Source organism: Euprymna scolopes, chromosome 7, assembly GCF_053919585.1.
Source record: "Euprymna scolopes isolate OS-2025 chromosome 7, ASM5391958v1, whole genome shotgun sequence".
In the NCBI taxonomy this organism is placed as follows: domain Eukaryota; kingdom Metazoa; phylum Mollusca; class Cephalopoda; order Sepiida; family Sepiolidae; genus Euprymna; species Euprymna scolopes.
Window position 1 is genome coordinate 95,131,086 of NC_136488.1, and position 19,102 is coordinate 95,150,187.

The 19,102-nt window shown below is 31.6% G+C and overlaps 1 protein-coding gene across 2 annotated transcripts in view; it reads right to left on the minus strand.

The window, feature by feature from the left end:
- Positions 1-19,102, minus strand: part of LOC145279848 (WD repeat-containing protein 48-like) — a 270,993-nt gene that overhangs the window by 101,976 nt on the left and 149,915 nt on the right. The gene's annotated exons all lie outside the window — the stretch shown is intronic.

The following is a 19,102-nucleotide window of genomic DNA, read 5'->3' on the forward strand; positions in this document are numbered from 1 at the left end:
AGATTTTAAATAATATTACATCTCTACATAAAGACCCATTCAATGTAGAAAATTCAGTAGGCTGTTTAGATATGGAGATCAGTTGATGATGACTTGCTCATAATAAGATAAGAGAGGTTGAAAGTGATTCACGAAACGTCTAACTTCAGCATAAGACATGAAGATAAAAAAATAAAATAAAATAATTGTCATGGTTGTACTGTGGGATTGTATTATACATAAGGGGTAATTTTTTCTCATTTTTCAGTATCAAAAATACATAATTGACTTGTCTCCCCAAGACAAAATTAGACTTAAAGTCGGATTTTTATGTGGAGAATATCCATCAACTTTGAATAGGAAAAAAATAAAAATTGTCTGAATCAAGAAGGATTTTTGCTAAGGGCAGAACAGTTACTACAGTTTTATTCAGATCTGAAGGATTGTATTATACTCAAATCATAATTTATACAAAAAAAAAAATAAAGTACATATTTCAATAACAATCTTTTTCCAGTACTTAATAATAATAATAATAATAATAATAATAATGATAATAATAATAATAGACATGAAAAAAGAGCTACAACAATTAGAAGAAGGAACAGTGAATGAAATCAGTAAGGAAACCTTAAAGAAAACCATAGGAAAAATGGCAAACTGGAGAGCATCAGGACACGACGGGATACATGCATACTGGTTCCAAAAATTCACAGCACTACACGAAAGACTACCCCAAAACATGTAAAGATGTATACAGGAAACAAACGTGCCAGATTGGATGGCAAAAGGCAAAACCACTCTGATACAGAAGGACACAGAGAAAGAAACCACCCCCAGCAACTATAGGCCTATCATGTGCTTACCCACTATGTGGAAAATATCAACAGCACAATTGAAGGAACAAATCTACCACTCCCTAAATAATCATGGACTTCTCCCTGAGGAACAGAAAGGATGGCAGAAAGGAAAGAGAGGAACACATGACCTGCAAAACATAGATCAAAAGATCCTAAAGCAGGTAAAAAGAAGGAGAAAGAATTTAGCCATGGCATGGATTGACTACAAAAAGGCATATGACAAGATCCCACAAACATAGATAATAGAATGTTTTAAAATGTACAAAATACCAAGCAGGGTCATCAACACAACAGAAAATGCAATGAGAACGTGGAGACTGGAATTGACAGCTGAAGGACAACACATAACATAAATTAAAATACAAAGAGGTATCTTCCAAGAAGATTCACTATCACCATTGCTGTTTATAATAGCCATGATACCTCTGAACAATATACTGAGAAAGTGCCAAGCTGGATACAAGTTCTCTAATACAGAGGAAAAAAATGAACCACCTAATGTACATGCAAGGGCTGAAACAGAACTAGAGACACTAATAAACACTACCAGGATCTTCAACCAGGATATACAAATGGAGTTTGGTATGGAAAAGAGTGCACTACTAGTTATAAGAAAGGGAAAACTGGAAACAACAGAGGGCATGGAACTACCCAGCCAAATGGAGATGAGGACCCTAGGGGAACAAGACGCTTATAAATACCTGGGAGTTCTGGAAGCAGACACTATCAAAGCCACACAAATGAAAGAGAGAATTGGAAAAGAATACCTCAGGAGAAGAAGAAAACTTCTAGAAACTAAATTATATAACAGAAACCTAATAAAGTATAAATACATGAGCAGTATCACTAATAAGATACTCAGGGCCGTTCATAGGATGGACCAAAGAAGAACTGAGGCACCTCGATCAGAAGACCATGAAACTCATGATCATGCATGATGCACTACACCCAAAGGACGATGTTGACTGACTCTATGTGAAAAGAAAAGAAGGCAGGAGAGGGCTAGTTTGTATAGAAGACTGCGTGCATGACATAAAAAAAGAATTTGAAAAATACATAATGCAAAACACGGAAAGGATAATCATGGCAGCGAGAAACACTGAGAAAATCGACAATCCAGAAAACAGAGAGATAAAGGATAAGACGAGAAAAGAAAATGTGAAGAAAAACAACTACATGGAAGATTTATAAGAATGACAAAAGATGAGATTAACGAAAACACTTGGACATAGATGCAAAAAGGACATAAGCCGAGAAACTAAATACCTAATAACTACAGCAGAAGATAAATCAATAAGAACCAACCACATCAAAGCAAAGATCGATAAAACACAAGAAAACAGTAAATGCAGACTCTGTGGACAAAGAGATGAAACGATAAGCCATATAGGAAGTGAATGCAGCAAACTGACCCAAAAGGAATACAAGAACAGACACGGCCAAATGGGAAGAGCAGTACACTGGGAATTATGCAAACAACTACATCTCGAATGCACAGACAAGTAGTACAAACATAAGCCAGCAACAGTACTTGAAAACGAGAATCACAAAATCCTATGGGACATTGACATACAAACTGATAAACCCATCCAAGCAAGAAGACCAGATGTTGTAATAATTAACAAGAAAGAAAAATCCTGTCAAATCGTAGACTTTGCTATTCCAGCTGACCACAGGGTGAATATCAAAGAAAAGGAGAAACAGAGCAAATACATAGAGTTAGTCAGAGAGCTGAAAGGGATATGGATGATGATGTGGAGACTAACACAGACGAACCAAAAGCGTAGACCAGACAAACTGCTACAGAGACAAAACATGAAGCGCTACATGGAACCAAGAACATTGAAGCTTCATACCTATAAGTTCTTTAACCCCCCCCCCCCATTATCACATCACTGTCCCCCCCCCTCCAAAAAAAAAAAGAGTGAAACCAAATAGCCAAGTAGTCAAGGAGGAAGGAAAGACCAAGGAATGAGCACTGACCAGACCTCCTCTGTATAAGTGCAAAGAGAACTGGGACCTTGGGGAGGTTTATTGCCACTCAAATTCCAGTAAAAACCAGCAGCCACTGTCAACGAGAAATCAATGGCAAGCAACTGTTGTGATAATGCAAATTTATTTACAGATGGTATCGAAAGAGGTGGAAAGTACTGGAAAATCTGGGGAGACTTGTTGTCACTCAGCTTCCAGGGAACACCACAGGCTGTATTCAATGAGATCTTTGATAACCTGTGTGAAAGCTCCTTGTGAGCCCATAATAAACAAACAAACGTGACTTTCAAGAATACTTGATAATTTTTATAAAATACTAGATCAGTTATGACTTACTGGGTCAGTATTTGTTTATATATATATATATATATATATATATATATATATATATATATATATAACAAAAGTACTCATTGACTGGGTTCAAAAACAGCCTACAGAAAATGGACTCTGATTTATGAAAGTATGATAGGTTATGAAAAGGAAGGGTTGTAAATTTGGGGGTATCAAAATCAAAGCAAACTATGATGAAAGTAAAAATAAAATAGATACACCCCATAATTTATTATACCATACCTGTTCACACTGAAACACTTATCACAATATTCTGTGGATCTATATTAAAAAACTTGTTAAACTTTGTGACATATTTCCATTCTATGGAGGTCAGGTGCAAATGAACACCCCATAATTTTATTATACCATATTTCTTCAAACTGAAACATAATTATCAAAGTATACTTATGCAGATAGATATGAAAAGTCTTTATTAAAGTGTGTGCCTATTTCCATTCTATGGAGGCCAGGCACGAATGCAGACCCCACAATTTTATTATACCATCCCTACTTAAGTTAAAACATACTTATCAAAGTATTATGTACATCTATATCAAAAACACTTGTAAACGTTTTTTTTTATTTTAAAATTTTTTATTTCCATACTTTGTGGACCAGGCGTGAATGCAAACCCCACAATTTTAATGAACCACTGTTCTGCCAGATCAAACATACTCATTTCTGTGTCTCGATACATCTATCATTATATGTAATCAGTTTTTTTTCAGTCAACCATATAGGAACCTATTTGTGACCACACACACACACACAGCTTTATATTATATATATATATTATTATTATTAAATATTTGGTAATTCCAAAATGTTTTTCATATAAATATTTGAAAATATTTCCAAGTTACAGCTGCTGCTTTTAAACCGATGGACAAATACTCATAAAACTCTTATGTCATAATACACCCCACTCTCTCACTGTTCTTCCCCTCTTTTACTCCTCTTAAAATTTTTTTTCATTCACCTCCTCCCACTATTTTTCTCATCATTCATCCTTAATCGCTCTGAAACGTTCATGTACAGGTGAAAATTGTGATAAAATACCAAGAGCATCAGAGAAGATAGATCAGCATTTACAGATGCTTGTGTTTTCAAACAAATATACATGCCCACAGACTGTTAATGTTATATACAAATCAGCAGCTGCCAGAAGTTCTGACATCACAGACCCTCTCTTTCTCTGCTATATATTTATATAGTACTAAAACTGGATTTTGTTATTTTGCTTGTTTGTCCTTGTGCACATTTGGATGAGGTCATCCATTAAGATGGATGTGGGAATGTACAATGGATTTATTCTTTCCACTTCTTTCTCCATTTGATGGTGATAGTAAAACCATCTCAGGTCAAAATCATTGACAAGTCTTAATCTACGTTACTTCCAATCAACCTTAGTGGATGATCTCACAAAATGAGAGAGAGAGAGAGAGAGAGAGAGAGAGAGAAAGAGAAAGAGAGAGAGCAATGACAAGGAAGAGATCCTTTATGAGGTTTTATCTAGGCCTTCAGTAAACCAAAGGTCATGAATTGTCTACTATACAAACCGTCTAGACAGAATACTGCCCTCTTTCATTAAAATGATTTGAATTTTTGTTCCAATCCAGGGTGCCCGGTTTTTAGGGAACTGAATTTTTCCTATATTAAAAAGCAACCTTGTGTTTAGGCAAATAGATAGGTAGTAAACTAGAACTGATATTCATAAAATATGTTCATTCAATTTGTACGTTGTGTAATGAAAATGTTATTTCAAACTTAAAAGCGACAGACAAACTAAAAATACTATTCCAAACTTAAATGTGAAAACCTTAAAATGTGATTTCAAATAATAGTTTGAAACTGACAGACGGAGCCTCTTAATTAGATGGCCGAATGGATAAAAAATAAGATGCATCCATTAAATCTGCACATTTAGTTATGGAAATTCGACGAAGTAATGTATTCTCCAGATGGGAAACTATTATGAAGAAGCTCTGTTTGTGGAAGTTCTACCTGATGCTAGGAATGCAGAGGAAGAAAAGAGATTTTTTTTTTCATTGTGGTAGCAAAGTGGGTTTTTGCTGTGAATGTGGAACCAGAGATTAAAGTTCAGTTGAGCATCTTTCATGAGAATAACAATAGCATATATATAGAGAGAGACTATTAATGTCTCTTCAATGAGAAACAAACTATAATGATGAAAAGACATCATCCCCTACTAAATTACAGAGTTTCACCTTTGGATGTTGTCTGACACTAGTGCAATATCAAAATAAATTTGTTTAATAATATAGAATTGGAGTATTTAGTATATGAAATATACTAACATTAACAGACTAGTAAAAATAAGGACACAAAGAACAACATAAAAGCAGAACCAAGATATTCCAGTTGATTAATAAAACAATAAACAATGTTTTTGTCCTTATCTTTACTACTCTGTTGTCATGCTTATCCACTATTCTATAAACTAAATATCATAGCTTATCTGAAATTTTTATTTCATGTTCTAAACTCTCTCATACATATAAAACCGAAATTGTTATTTCAATATATTTTTTCTCTAAGAATGGAACACCTTCAATATATATATATATATATATATATATATATATATATATATATATATATATATATATATATATATATATATATAGTAGCAGGACACTCGGCACTGCCCGGTCGTAAAATATGCTTAAATAAAATATGACATTTTGATTAATTCAGATTTCGAATTTATTATATTATATTGGACCCAACATATAGTAATGATGTTAAAAAGTTAAAAAAAAAAAAAAAAAAAATTATTTGTGTGCCACCATCGAGAATCGATATATATTCGCAATGCCGGCATTTGACTTTCACTTGGCAAATTTCATTCTTTCAAAATTTTTGCACATTTGTTCCGATTTTCCCCGGGCTAAAACCCAAATATAAAGTTTCACATCTGTAAACCAAAAGCTCTAGGAGGAGTTTGGTAGGCAAAATTTAAAAAAAAAAAAAAAAAAAAAAAAATATATATATATATATATATATATATATATATATAGAAAGAGGTTTGTGTTTACTATAACCTTTTTACACAGATATTCTGCAAATATAAATCATGTAGAATATCTGCATTAATATAATAACACGTAATAGTTAACTAAAGATGATTATCTGATAAGAAAACCGAAAAAAACTAATAGGGTATTAATTAAAATGAATGTTTAAAAGAATATGCAAATTAGCTACATTTTTTGCCAGTGAATACAATTCCATGACTCATATATAAGAAAGTTGTATTTTCTTTTTAAATAAATAGAAAAAAGTGTTTCTAATATGAATATATACACACATAAAAAAAAAAAAAAAAATTATAGGAGTATATATACATATATATATATATATATATATATATATATGTGATCCCCCACCCCCGTCTCCAACAAATGGGCCCAATATTCTCTGGCTGAACTTTGGATCAGCATTGTTCAAACATAGGCCATTGGCTTCGGTGACCAAAACATCAATAAAACCAACATTGGCACGCAAACAACTGATGCTTGCAAGGAACAGCCAAGGCAAGCATATCAATCCAAAGCCAAACTGCGGAGCAATCTATAATTGCTCTGCCAAGTTCTCAAAGTTCCAAGATGGTAATCTCAATGACATTACACAACTACCCCAAAAACAGGATGGCCTGGGATATTGATTTTAGAAAGATCAACCCGAAGCATGCTTGTATATTTAGCAGCATAATTTTGAAAATCGTCCCTTTTCATTAGGCAGTTTCCATGATAAGATAAAGGATATAATGAAAATAAAAATTAAAAAACAAAATGGCAAAATAAATAAATAATAGATCAAGGAATGTCATTAAAATAGAATAAATAAAAGCCAAAAAATAATTTGAAATGATTTTTTTTCTATGGTAAGTTTGATTAAAAAGGATATTGGCTGGTCCATTTTACAGAAAAATCAAACTTTTTGGGTTATTTAAATGTCATTATCAACTCCTTTGGCATAATGGTTTAAGTGTTGGCTAATGGACCTGGGAACTGGGGTTGAATCCCAAACATAAATTAGATGGCAGCACAGACAAAAAGAATTACTCAGAGACACAAAGAAATATTAGAGAGTGATTGAATCAAGGATTTAGTTAATTACAATTTAAAAAAAATTATTTTTTACTTAGAGTGTCACCACTTATAAAGGCCAGGAGGCCACTTTAGGATAAGGGTCAAGTGCTAAATAGATAGTGAGACAAGATCAGTCATAGTGGAACTTGGGTAGGGCTAGATTATGTAAATGGAAAACTTGATAGGAATTTATTCATATTAGATTTAAAGATGACCATGTTATAGTCAGTCAGAAAGAACACATGGTATTGTGCTCCAGAGAAAAACAGTTCCAGAAACAAAGCTTTACTCATCAAATTCTCTTTTAGTTTTGGGCACAAATAGAGAGTGAGGAAAGTTGTTGCTGGTTGTTTTAGCTAGATATTTGCAATATTTTACTGTGACAGACAATAGATTGGAGCTCAGTCGAGCACCTAATAAATGTATTGATAGAGCAGACGTAGACTGGCAACTCTTCTGTGGAGAAAGAGGAAGTAAGGAGGCGAAAAGGTCATTACTCGCTAAATTTCAAAGACAGTTCTGTACCTTTTTAACGCAAGAAAGAGTGCTCTTAGTAACTTCACTCTAGCAACAGTACTCCATCTTTGGATGTATTTGACTCTTATACAGGTAGAGGATTGTGTTGAGAGTGAGATACTTTCTGAATAAATGCTAATTAGAACAATAAAAACAATTTTTTTCTTTTTCAAACATAACTCACTCCTAGCAAAAAAAAAAGACTTGGAGAATGTTAATGGACTCGATATTTTCAATAGAAATGCAATAAGCTTGTGCAACACTCAATATTACCTCATGGATGAATGAGTAATCAGAACAAGAAACAAATCTGTCAGATTTTTAGTAAAGTCAGTCATTAACTGATTGGTCCCTTCCTGTCTTGAGAGACAATGGATATCCCATGAAAAGGTGTTTGTACAATGAGGAGTTTATAATGAAGTAATCCCCAACTGCACTTCTGATCTAACACAGCATTGCTTAAGTCATATGGCAAAAGAACTGGAAGCAAAGGACAGGTGTTATTTTGAGATTTCCATCTGCTAGAAAAATTGCATTACAAAATTTGAGTCCAGTTTACCCTACTATTTCATCCGTAGTTTGAAAAATAAGTGATTGATTCATACCTTTTCCAGGAATATTAGAAAAAGTGATTTTACAGCTGCTTGCTATTGTCAACCTTATAGCATTATTCAAGTTATAAGAAAAAAGCCTTAGAGAAAACAAACATTAATTAGCTTTAGTATAATAATAATATTCTGTAATTAGAATGATACTTCAACAGAAATGTAGTTTACTCAACTTTGTGAGAATCCATTAACATTTCACAGATTCTTGTAGACTAGGTATAATCTGAAAAACCTAGATGAATAACCCCCTCCCTCAACCCAAAATTCTCCATTCGATAACTAAGACCAATGTGTATTTTATGTGCATATATATAAATATATGTACTTCCATCTCATTACAGAAAAGTTAGCAAGAAAAACACGTCTTTTTCTAGCTATACAAAAACAAACTTTTCACGTGATGAAGAGAAGCAAGAAAGTAAAATAGCAAGTTGGGCAATCATTGCCACCCAAAATTAATTAAAAACAAAAACAAAAAATAAAAATCCTCCATTATAATAAAAAGTCAACAATAGATGTTTTTTTTTTTTTAGGTCATCAGAAATGATAATTAAATTAAATTACTAATCTAATTGCATGATTTTATATGAATATTTTAGATAAATAGCAAGTGTGAACACTTGTCAGAGTATAGTTTTTCCTCATTATTTTTATAGATAATGTACATTTTTTTTGCATAAATACTAGATTTTCAAAACTACTTAAGATTTTTGTGTAATAAATGTTTTAAAAAGCAATCCCACTTTAAGTTTTACATTTCTTACATTTGGTCAGAATGATTGCATTAATAAAGTTGTTGTTCTCGTTTCTTTGTCCACAAACTCCTTTTGTGATAGACTACCATTAATCATAATACTTGGATACATATATTTCGTTTTGATTAAAGAGGCTACAACATTATCATAGTATCTGCATTCATAAAAAGGAATGGCAACATTTTACTTTTTTTAGAACTTGGAAAATAAATTTTAAAATAATAGAAATGTGAGAGTTCAGACCTTGGAGTAGGAGTGCACAAAGAGTCTTCAAGGAGGTGAAAGAGTATAAATTTATCAAAATTTATTTCAATTACTTTATTTATAAATCCTCCAACCTAATCAGTACTGAGTACCTTGTTTAAATATATATATATATATATATATATATATATATATATATATATATATATATTCATTCAATCCTGAGAAGTACATGGTAGCCTTGATAGTTTTTTTTTTTTTTATTAATTACTAGTAGGGCTACCCAGCATCAGCCAAGGTCATGCAAAAAAAGGATTGATTATATTAAAACTTCCTACCCTCATCATTTTTTCACATTCCTTTCCTTCAATTAGCCTATTCCTTACTAATAATAATCCAAGCCATTCACCTCTCTTTTATATAATAAATATCACTAATAAAACCTGCCCTAGTTGATCCCCAAATATTATTATATTAATCATCCAGGGTAAAATGCTCATTAAGAATATACTAACTTTGTAAGTGTTTGTTTTGTATTTCTTTTTTTTTTTTTACTTTTACTAGGACATACATACATAGAACTGCCCTTTATATAATAGATGAAACTAATTCATAAGAATGCTAAACTTCTTTCTTCATTTAAGTTCAAAATGGATTAGTAGCAGTAAAGCTAATCCTCAAACAAGGCTGAGTCTACTGATATAGTATTACCAACTTTAAGTTATAATTAACATAGCTCAATAGTGCTTAAATGGCATGATCTGATGACAGGCTTTCAATCAGAGATATTTGAAAAAATAATCTGATAGAATTTTGTACAAATTTTTATATATATTTTTAACTTATAAAAAAAAGTAATTTACTTTAACCAAGTACAACTAATACAAATCTTTTCCATTTATTTTCAAAATGAATGTTTTAGGATATTTGAAAAGAAAGAACAAGTTTAGTTATGTCAAGAAGGCAGCCGTTGATCTTGGATTAATTTCATCCAAGCTACAAGATTAGTTAAATATTTTATCTTTCTTCTTATTAGATTAATGTTGAATAATCTTGTTTCATTTCTTTGGAAAACGGTCTTCATCAATTTATTTCATACTTTAATCTTAAACATGCACATTATCTTCACACACATGCACACACATATATTCAATCTCTTGTTCTTTATTGTAAAGTATTCACAATAACAATTTCTCTTCTACCACCACTACAAAGAAGTTTCTTTTCTTCCTCCATGGGCCTAACATCAATGGATTTCTATGAACAAAAAAACGTATCACACACATAATATATATATATATATATATATATATATATATATATAGTGGCCTGGATGATTTGGCATGGAATGTCCCTACTTCCAATATTCTCATTCATATATACATATATATTGGAAGTAGGGACATTCCATGCCAAATCATCCAGGCCACTTCACCCACTTCAGAATTTTTTTATCCTTTTGACCCATGTAAGATATACATAGGTTGTGATGAACTGCCAAATTTTAGATCCAGCAATCAATGGGAACCCTGTTTTTGTACCTTCATAAGATAAACACATATATATCTCTAAATTACACCCAGGCAGCCATAAAACTTTTTTATATTTATCAACATTAGATCAAAATTGAGCGTTTTCAACTATGATTTTTTTTTAAATTGTCAACTTTTGCCGTTAAATTTTGATGTGAAGGAATAAAATACTATAAATGAACCTGCATATATTCTAAAAGTTCTATCTTTTGGCTTTCTAAATATTAAAACAGATATCACCTCTGACCCTAGAGTTGTCTTTTCTTGACTCCAAATTTATGCCCTTTTGGAGTTCCAGTGGAAGTTGTCTCGGTATATAAATGGGTAAAAAAGACCCATAAGATAAACTCCCCTGGCTTTCTACGGTTGATTTACAGATTCCTCGGTCAAAAAAACCCTACTAGGTGCAATTTTCTAGGTCAGAAACTAAATACTTTTAAAAAAATATATAATTTTGTAACGATGGGTAGTCCCGTCATGATGCGTTGCAACAGTCCTTTTCAACCTGTTGGTCTAATTTTGGCTGAGCTCAAAAACACTGTTCTCATTGATTGCTGGGTCTGAAAGTTGGCAGTTCATCATAACTTATGTATATCTTACAGGATAAAAAATTCTGAGGGGAGGTGTGTAAAATTTCGATCTTTTACTGGATGATTTGGCATGGAATATCTCAGTAGTATTCTGATAAAATAGAGAGATAAAAAAGGAATAAACTAAGTTATGTGTTCATCAACGTTTCGTCTTTATTAATTTCATTTATCCAGAGGAAGTTTCGCAATATATATATATATATATATATATATATATATATATATATATATATACACACATACTAGCATTTCAGCCCGGCGTTACCCGGGTATTTGGAGGTGTATGTTGAGCGCAAAAAAAAAAAAAAAAAAAAAAAAAAAAAAAAAAAAGCGGTCAACTTTTTTTTAAATTTCGAGTGTGTAGACCCCAAATTGTCGGAGGAGTTTGGTAGAGTTCTCAAAGGTCAAATCGTTGAACTTTGTCCCCTTAAACGGCAAATTTCTGGCCGCAAACTGATCACATCAATTTTACAAATCTCAGTACCCTGTATATCAAATTTCGAGTCTGTAGACTAAAAATTGACAGATTATTGCATAGGGAAATGTATGCAGACACACACACACTTTCACTTTTATATATATATATATATATATATATATATATATATATATATATATATTAGCTTGGCATCGCCTGGTTGTAAAATATGCTTAAATATGATATTTTGATTAATGCAGATTCCGTATTTATTATTATATTATATTGGACCCACTATATAGCAATGATTTAAAAAGTTAAAAAAAAAAAAAAATGACTTGTGCACCACCACCAAGAATCAAAAGCAAAATGTTTAGCTTACGATTTACTTTTTCCTTTGACGCTAATGCCTGAGTTATGAAGACATGTTTGCTGCAAAACTAAAAATTAAAACATGAACCAATAGCTATTATGTTATGCATGTATATTCATAATGCCGTCGTTCGATCTTCACCCGACAAATTCCATTTTTTTTATTTTTCACCAATTTTTTTAATTTTCACCAATTTTCCCTGGCTAAAACCCAAATATAAAGTTTTGCATGGGTTCAAATACCCTATATATAAAGTTTCATGTCTGTACACCAAAAACTGACAGGGGAGTTTAGTATGCAAAATTTTTTAAACAAATATATATATGCATGTATAAATATATATATAAAAAGAGGTTTGTTTTTACAATAACCTTTTAATGCAAATATTATGCAAGTAGAAATCATATAGAATATATACATGAATATAATTACACGTAATAGTTAACTACAGATGACTAAGAAAATCGGAAAAAAAAATCTAATAGGGAATTAATAAAAATGAATGTTTAAAAAAATATGCAAATTAGTTAGATCTTTTGTAGATGAATGCAATTCCAGAACCCATATATAAAAAAAAAGTTGTATTTTCTTTTTAAATAAATAGAAAAAGTGTTTTTAATATGAATATCCATACACAAAAAGCACTAAATTTATATATATATATATATAAAAATTCGTATTCCTGTCTGTTTGTTTGTTTATTTGTTCACAATTGATTAATATATACAAAAGTTTCCTTACTTTACTCTTTCATTTATTTCTATATATAGTATGGTTCTTGCAAAATATACAATTAAGAGATCATGTCATTTGCATATTACATTAAGAAAAATCGATTCTATTAAATAGCGATATCTTAATGTTTCTAGCAAAACTTCTATTGTTCTATTTAAAATTGTTATTTAATAAATTTTAAACAATAATTATATCAATAACATATTTAATTTAATTTATTTGGAATTATTATTTCAACATCGATTTTTAAAAAAAACTTTTTTTAGAGTTATTTGCCCCTAGAAACTTCCGAACATTTAATTTGTTTGTTTTTATTCTCATCAGCATATTATAAACATCCCAACCTCTCCATGTTAAGAACGGCTTTCGGATTAACCTCCCCATGTTAAGAATGCCTTTTGAGGTTAGGAGTTGTCTATTCCAAAAGCCGTTCTTAACATGGGGAGGTTAGGGTGTTTATAATACGTTGGGGCACGTTGTAAAAATTGACCAAACAGAAGAAATTTTGAAAAAAAAAAAAAAAAAAGAAAGAAAATTAACATTTTAACGTGGGGGATCACTTTTTAATATAAATTTAACATAAAATGAGCACCCACTTTTTGGCCAGAAAGCGTTCAATGAGACATGTCATCTCTAGCATTTTTTCAAGTTTGATGATCGAGGGGGGGGGGGTAAAACATGACAAATACAATCTGTTTTTTTTTTTTTGGGGGGGGATTACATTTGAAACATAAAATAACGATAAATTTAATTAAGTTTTAGGAGACCATTCTGTACTTTCACCTAACAATTTTATAAACAAAACGAACCTCAAAATATGACAAATTCAATTTTTTTGGAGAAGGCAGATTACATTAGAAATATAAAATGACAAAAAATTTCATTTAATTGTTTTTGGAATTAATTTTTGGTAGATCATTTTTTTTAAAGGGTTCTACCTACCTGGCTATATTTTTTTTTTCTTTTTTTTTTTTTGCGATCAAACAGGCATTCACTGCTATTTTTATTGAAACAAAAGTTATGATTTATTTTTAATTATTTATTTTTTTGGAGAGGGGGAGTTTTCTTTCCAGTGCTCAATATCCAGAGAATAGTTTCTTCCCTTTGTATCCCCTCTGCTGAAATATCTGATGGGGAGGGTATCACATACTTCTTTTTTTGGGGTGATTGCATTTATATGTTTTCATCTATTCTTTTATTTTTGGAATTGCTGTGGGGGTATCCACATTGCCCATGATGAAAATGCAGATGTGTTCCAAACAGAACTTCATGTCAACCCACGCAATGCCGGGTACCCATGCTAGTGTGTATATATATATATATATATATATATATATGTGTACATATATGTAGAGATGGAAATTGAACAAACTAAACTTATGCATTCATCAACGTTTCATTTTTATTTCAAGACTTCCTTGGGATGATTGATTAGATGAAATCAAATCCCAGTACAATATTCGAAAATGTACTTTTGTCTGTAATATGAAAAAAATGTTTTTGTTCTATTTCAGAACGAAAAAGAAAAACCCATTAGCATTCAATTTGTGTATAGCGTTTATAATATGGAGCAAGTGAGATTTTTTTTAAAACAACATATAGCTGTCAGGAATTTAAAAAGATATGACGCAATTTCTGTTTTTTTTCTTTTTTTTTTTCGGAATGAATAGAGTCAATTGAAAATGTTGGATGTGTATATGAAATGAAATGAGTGTTTCTTTGTTTTTATTTATTGACCGATTATTTATTTTATTACCAGTATTATTTTTTGTGGTGTAAATAAATTAACCTGTATCTAAATTTAAGTTCTGTTCTTTTAATATAAGTTTACTGATTAAAGGAAATAAATTGTAGCACCAACCATAGTTTGTGTTTGAGTTTGCAATGAGCACCAATTCAAGTCTCCATGGAGATTTATTTAAAATGAATTTAATCAGTTTGCTTTGTTTAAAGTTAAGACTTGTTCTGAAATAGAAGAAAGACATCCATTCGCATTGCAAACACAACAAATATATTTTTAAATATTGTACTGGTATCCCAAGAAAATCTTGAAATAAAGATAAAACGTTGATGAATATATAATTTTGGTATGTTCCTTTTTCATCTCTCCATCACGTTGGAATATTATTTCCATAATTTTCATCATATAAATATATATATATATACACACGTGTATTTGTGGAATCTTCAGTGTAGAGATAGCTGTTCAAACAAGTTGCACAATTCAAACCCCAGAACACTAAAATGTCATTATTTTTTTCTATGCATGATTTAAAAAGTGCAAAGAAATGAAGGTCAAAAACTAAAAGGTACAACTAAAAATAAGGACCTGGCATGCAATTTTAGTAATCTTGTGGCAACATGTTTCAAAGCAGTTCTTGGAAAGAAACTGTTCACAGAAATTCTATTTGATGAGAAACACATAGAAGAAGCCAGAAAAGTCTTTTTGCAGTAGTGGTAAAAGGACAAATTCTGGCTGTAAAAGTTTTACAAGTAGGAACCAGAGATTGAAGCTCCATTGAGCTTTTGTCTATATTGTGATGCAATAATATAAGGCTTCATTTGTGTCTACATAAATACAAGCCTATACTAGTACCCAGACATGTGTATTAGGGTAGGTCGATTTTGGAATGGTAACAGAGTGAGGACAGAAAAATTGCAAATTACAAGAAAAAAATGGCCACATAATATATTTTTCCTTAAATTTTGTTGATATTTGAGGAAATGACTATAAATTGAGAAATAATTTAGGATTTTGCTAAAATAACAGCATTACCGAATGATGACAGCTGATAAAATTGAGACAAGGCATTAAAGCAAATAAATTCAGTAAATATATATATAAGACTATATTTTATGAGAAATATTAATATCGTATTTCAATAATTGAAGTAATAGTTATTAAAAACATAATATACTATAAAATATTTATTTTAAAATACAAATTTCAATTTAAGAATTCGGTCATCCGTGAAACGTAATTACTCCCTTTAATACTGTTTATATCATTAAATACTGAGAATTAAAACACGTCATTCTATTAATGCAAAGCAAATAAAATATATTTCATTTTTAAATTAATGTAAACTTATTTTTTTATATACATAATAACTTGGAAGTTGTTTTCAAATAATAAAAAAATATATCCAGAGTTTTTTTTATATACATAATAATAACTTGGAAGTTGTTTTGAAATCAAAAAAACATATCCAGAGTTTATCTTTCGGTTTTCACTACATTAAAAACCGACTTTGCACTTGACTTTACCCACATGAAAAACTGACCTTGTCTAAGTTTAACCTCATGGGGAGGCAAGTAAATAGTGATTTAATTGCTTTAAAAAAGAGAGATTGTAAATTTTTATTTAAAATTATTGTTTTTCATTCTTTAAAATTCAAAGTTCTGTTTTTGGTCAATGAAAAAGAGATCCTTCTAGACTAAGGCAATTTAAATTTTTTCCCCAATGCATATATTAGCAAAGCTCCCCGGTGTTGCTTGGGGAACCCCAACATCCATAAATTAGGTAGCTTACAGAAAAAAAAAAAAAAAAAAATACAAAAACAATCTGTTTAATACTATAACTTGAAATGTTCAGGCTTACTTCAGGATAAAATCAAAGTAAAATTAATTATGCTTAGGGTAAAGTTCGAATTAATATAGCTCATTTTTATTTTTCTTATAATTAGAATAATTATTATTTTAAGTTTTATTAAAAAGTTCTGTAAATATATTAAAAACACACTCGAAAAGACACCCATTTATTTAAATATATTACTTTTGGATTTTTTTGTGATTTAATAAATTGATCACGTGAGGGTATCATGAGATTAAATCAAAATTTAATATTTAAAAATATATTGTCGCTAAAGTTAATGTTTTAAAAATAATTAAATTGAATTGTATTAAAAACGCACACAGAAAAAAAAACAAAAAAAACACTAAATAAAAATCAATCTTAGTCGCAAAAATCCGTGAAACATTCACAAAAATCCAAACAAGTCAGTTATTTTATATTTGTTTCTGCCATTAATAAGTTTGGCTTAAATGTATTTATTTTATTGTAATTATTATTATCCTAAGTTTTATTAGAAAGTTCTGTAAATATATTAAAAAGGCACTCAGAAAGGATCCCATTTATTTAAATATCTTTTATTTAAATACATTCGTTCTGTTACTTACTTAAAAAAAATGTTTTGTAAATATATATTTTTCTTTTAAATCTTCAAAAGTTTTGTAAATATATTTTAAAAAAATCTTGCTTGTGAACATTCGACCATGTCTGCTATTTGACGTGTTTACAAACAACCAACACCATGTGCCAATGACAAGGTCGAATGACCGGTGTCACTTGAAATGTGCGCCGGTCGTCGCTAGTCGTCATCTTCTGCTACAGGGTAACTACTCTTTACTTGATCCAGACGTTTTAGCTTGTTAAAAATAGGAAAAAGTTATAGCCTATTGCCTTAGAATAGAATGCTTTATGCCAAATTGATGATTGAATATGATGAATTTTGTGCTCATTTTTGCATTAAATACTATTCTCTAATGCACTGAGACTAAAGCTGCTTTCAGGACTGCCAGCAACCACTGTAAAAGAGTAATAAAAAAATGCAAGAGAGCTATATGCCCAGTCTGTTAAATCCAAGGTAGCTGATCAGCGGCTTGGTTCCCACCAGTTTTGGCAAATAACAAATAGGATCTTAAACAGAAGTGTGCGTTCTATCCCAACCATTATCAATGGACCAGAGGTCATCTTGTCAGTGTCAGACAAGGCCAAACTATTTGCCAAGAACTTTGCAGCTAATTCTACCCTATGCGACGAAGGCCATCAACTCCCCATATTTCCTCCTATAACACAGAACAAGCTAGGTAACATACAAATATCTGTGCATGAGGTCGCCAAGCTAATCAAGAACCTAGATTCCAGTAAAGCAACTGGCCCTGATGGCATCCCAATTATAGTGTTAAAAAAGCTTCAACCAGAACTTGCTCCCATACTTACAAAACTGTTTAAGCGCTGCCTTAAGGAGAAGTGCTTTCCGACTCCCTGGAAGACCTCATCAATTTGCCCTGTATTTAAGAATTCAGGTGATAAGTCATCTCCCTCTCAGTACAGACCAATAAGTCTCCTGTGTGTTATGAGTAAGTTGCTGGAATCCATATTAAATAGAGAAATAGTCAACCACCTCAGCAGGAATAACCTTCTTAGTGACACACAATATGGTTTCCGCTCTGCAAGATCTACCGCAGATGTGCTGATGGTTATATCCCACAGGATTAGTGAATCTCTTGACAAAGGCTTCCTTTCTAGGGCAATTGCTCTTGACATATCAAAGGCCTTCGACAAGGTATGGCATAAGGGTCTACTTCACAAGATTTCCAGCTACGGTATAACTGGAAATGTTTTCTCAATCATTAAATCATTTCTCTCCGATAGGCTCATAAGAGTAGTGGTAGATGGACAAAAATCGGAGGCCTGCAATATAAATGCTGGAGTCCCTCAGGGGTCAATCCTAGGCCCAACTCTCTTCCTGATCTACATCAATGACCTCCCTAAACACATACTTAAATCATTCGTTGACATCTATGCTGATGACACGACCATCTACAGCAACACATCAAAGGTTGTAAATGACAAAGTTCTCTCTGATTCTCTCTCCTCTGATCTCGAGCGCGTAGTTCAGTGGGGGAAGATGTGGCTGGTTACCTTTAATGCATCCAAAACCAAACTCCTATCCTTACATCATCAACGCTCTGATCCCCATCTGGCATCAATTGTGATGGATGGCTCTCGTCTGGGAGAGGCCCCGTATTTTGACAAGCTTCTGGGTTTGACCTTTACTCCTGATCTGAAATGGAACACGTGCATCAAGTCTGTAGCCAAGGTCGCGAGAAAGATGGTGGGATCCTTCTACTGCTCCAGAAGATATCTCACTACTGATGCAATTCTCTATCTATATAAAAGCCAAGTACGTCCAAGGATGGAATACTGTTGCCATATCTGGGCAGGAGCTGCAAAAAACAGCCTATCCTGCCTTGACAGAGTACAAAATAGACTTCGTGGCTTAGTGGGGGATGCCCTTTTCTCT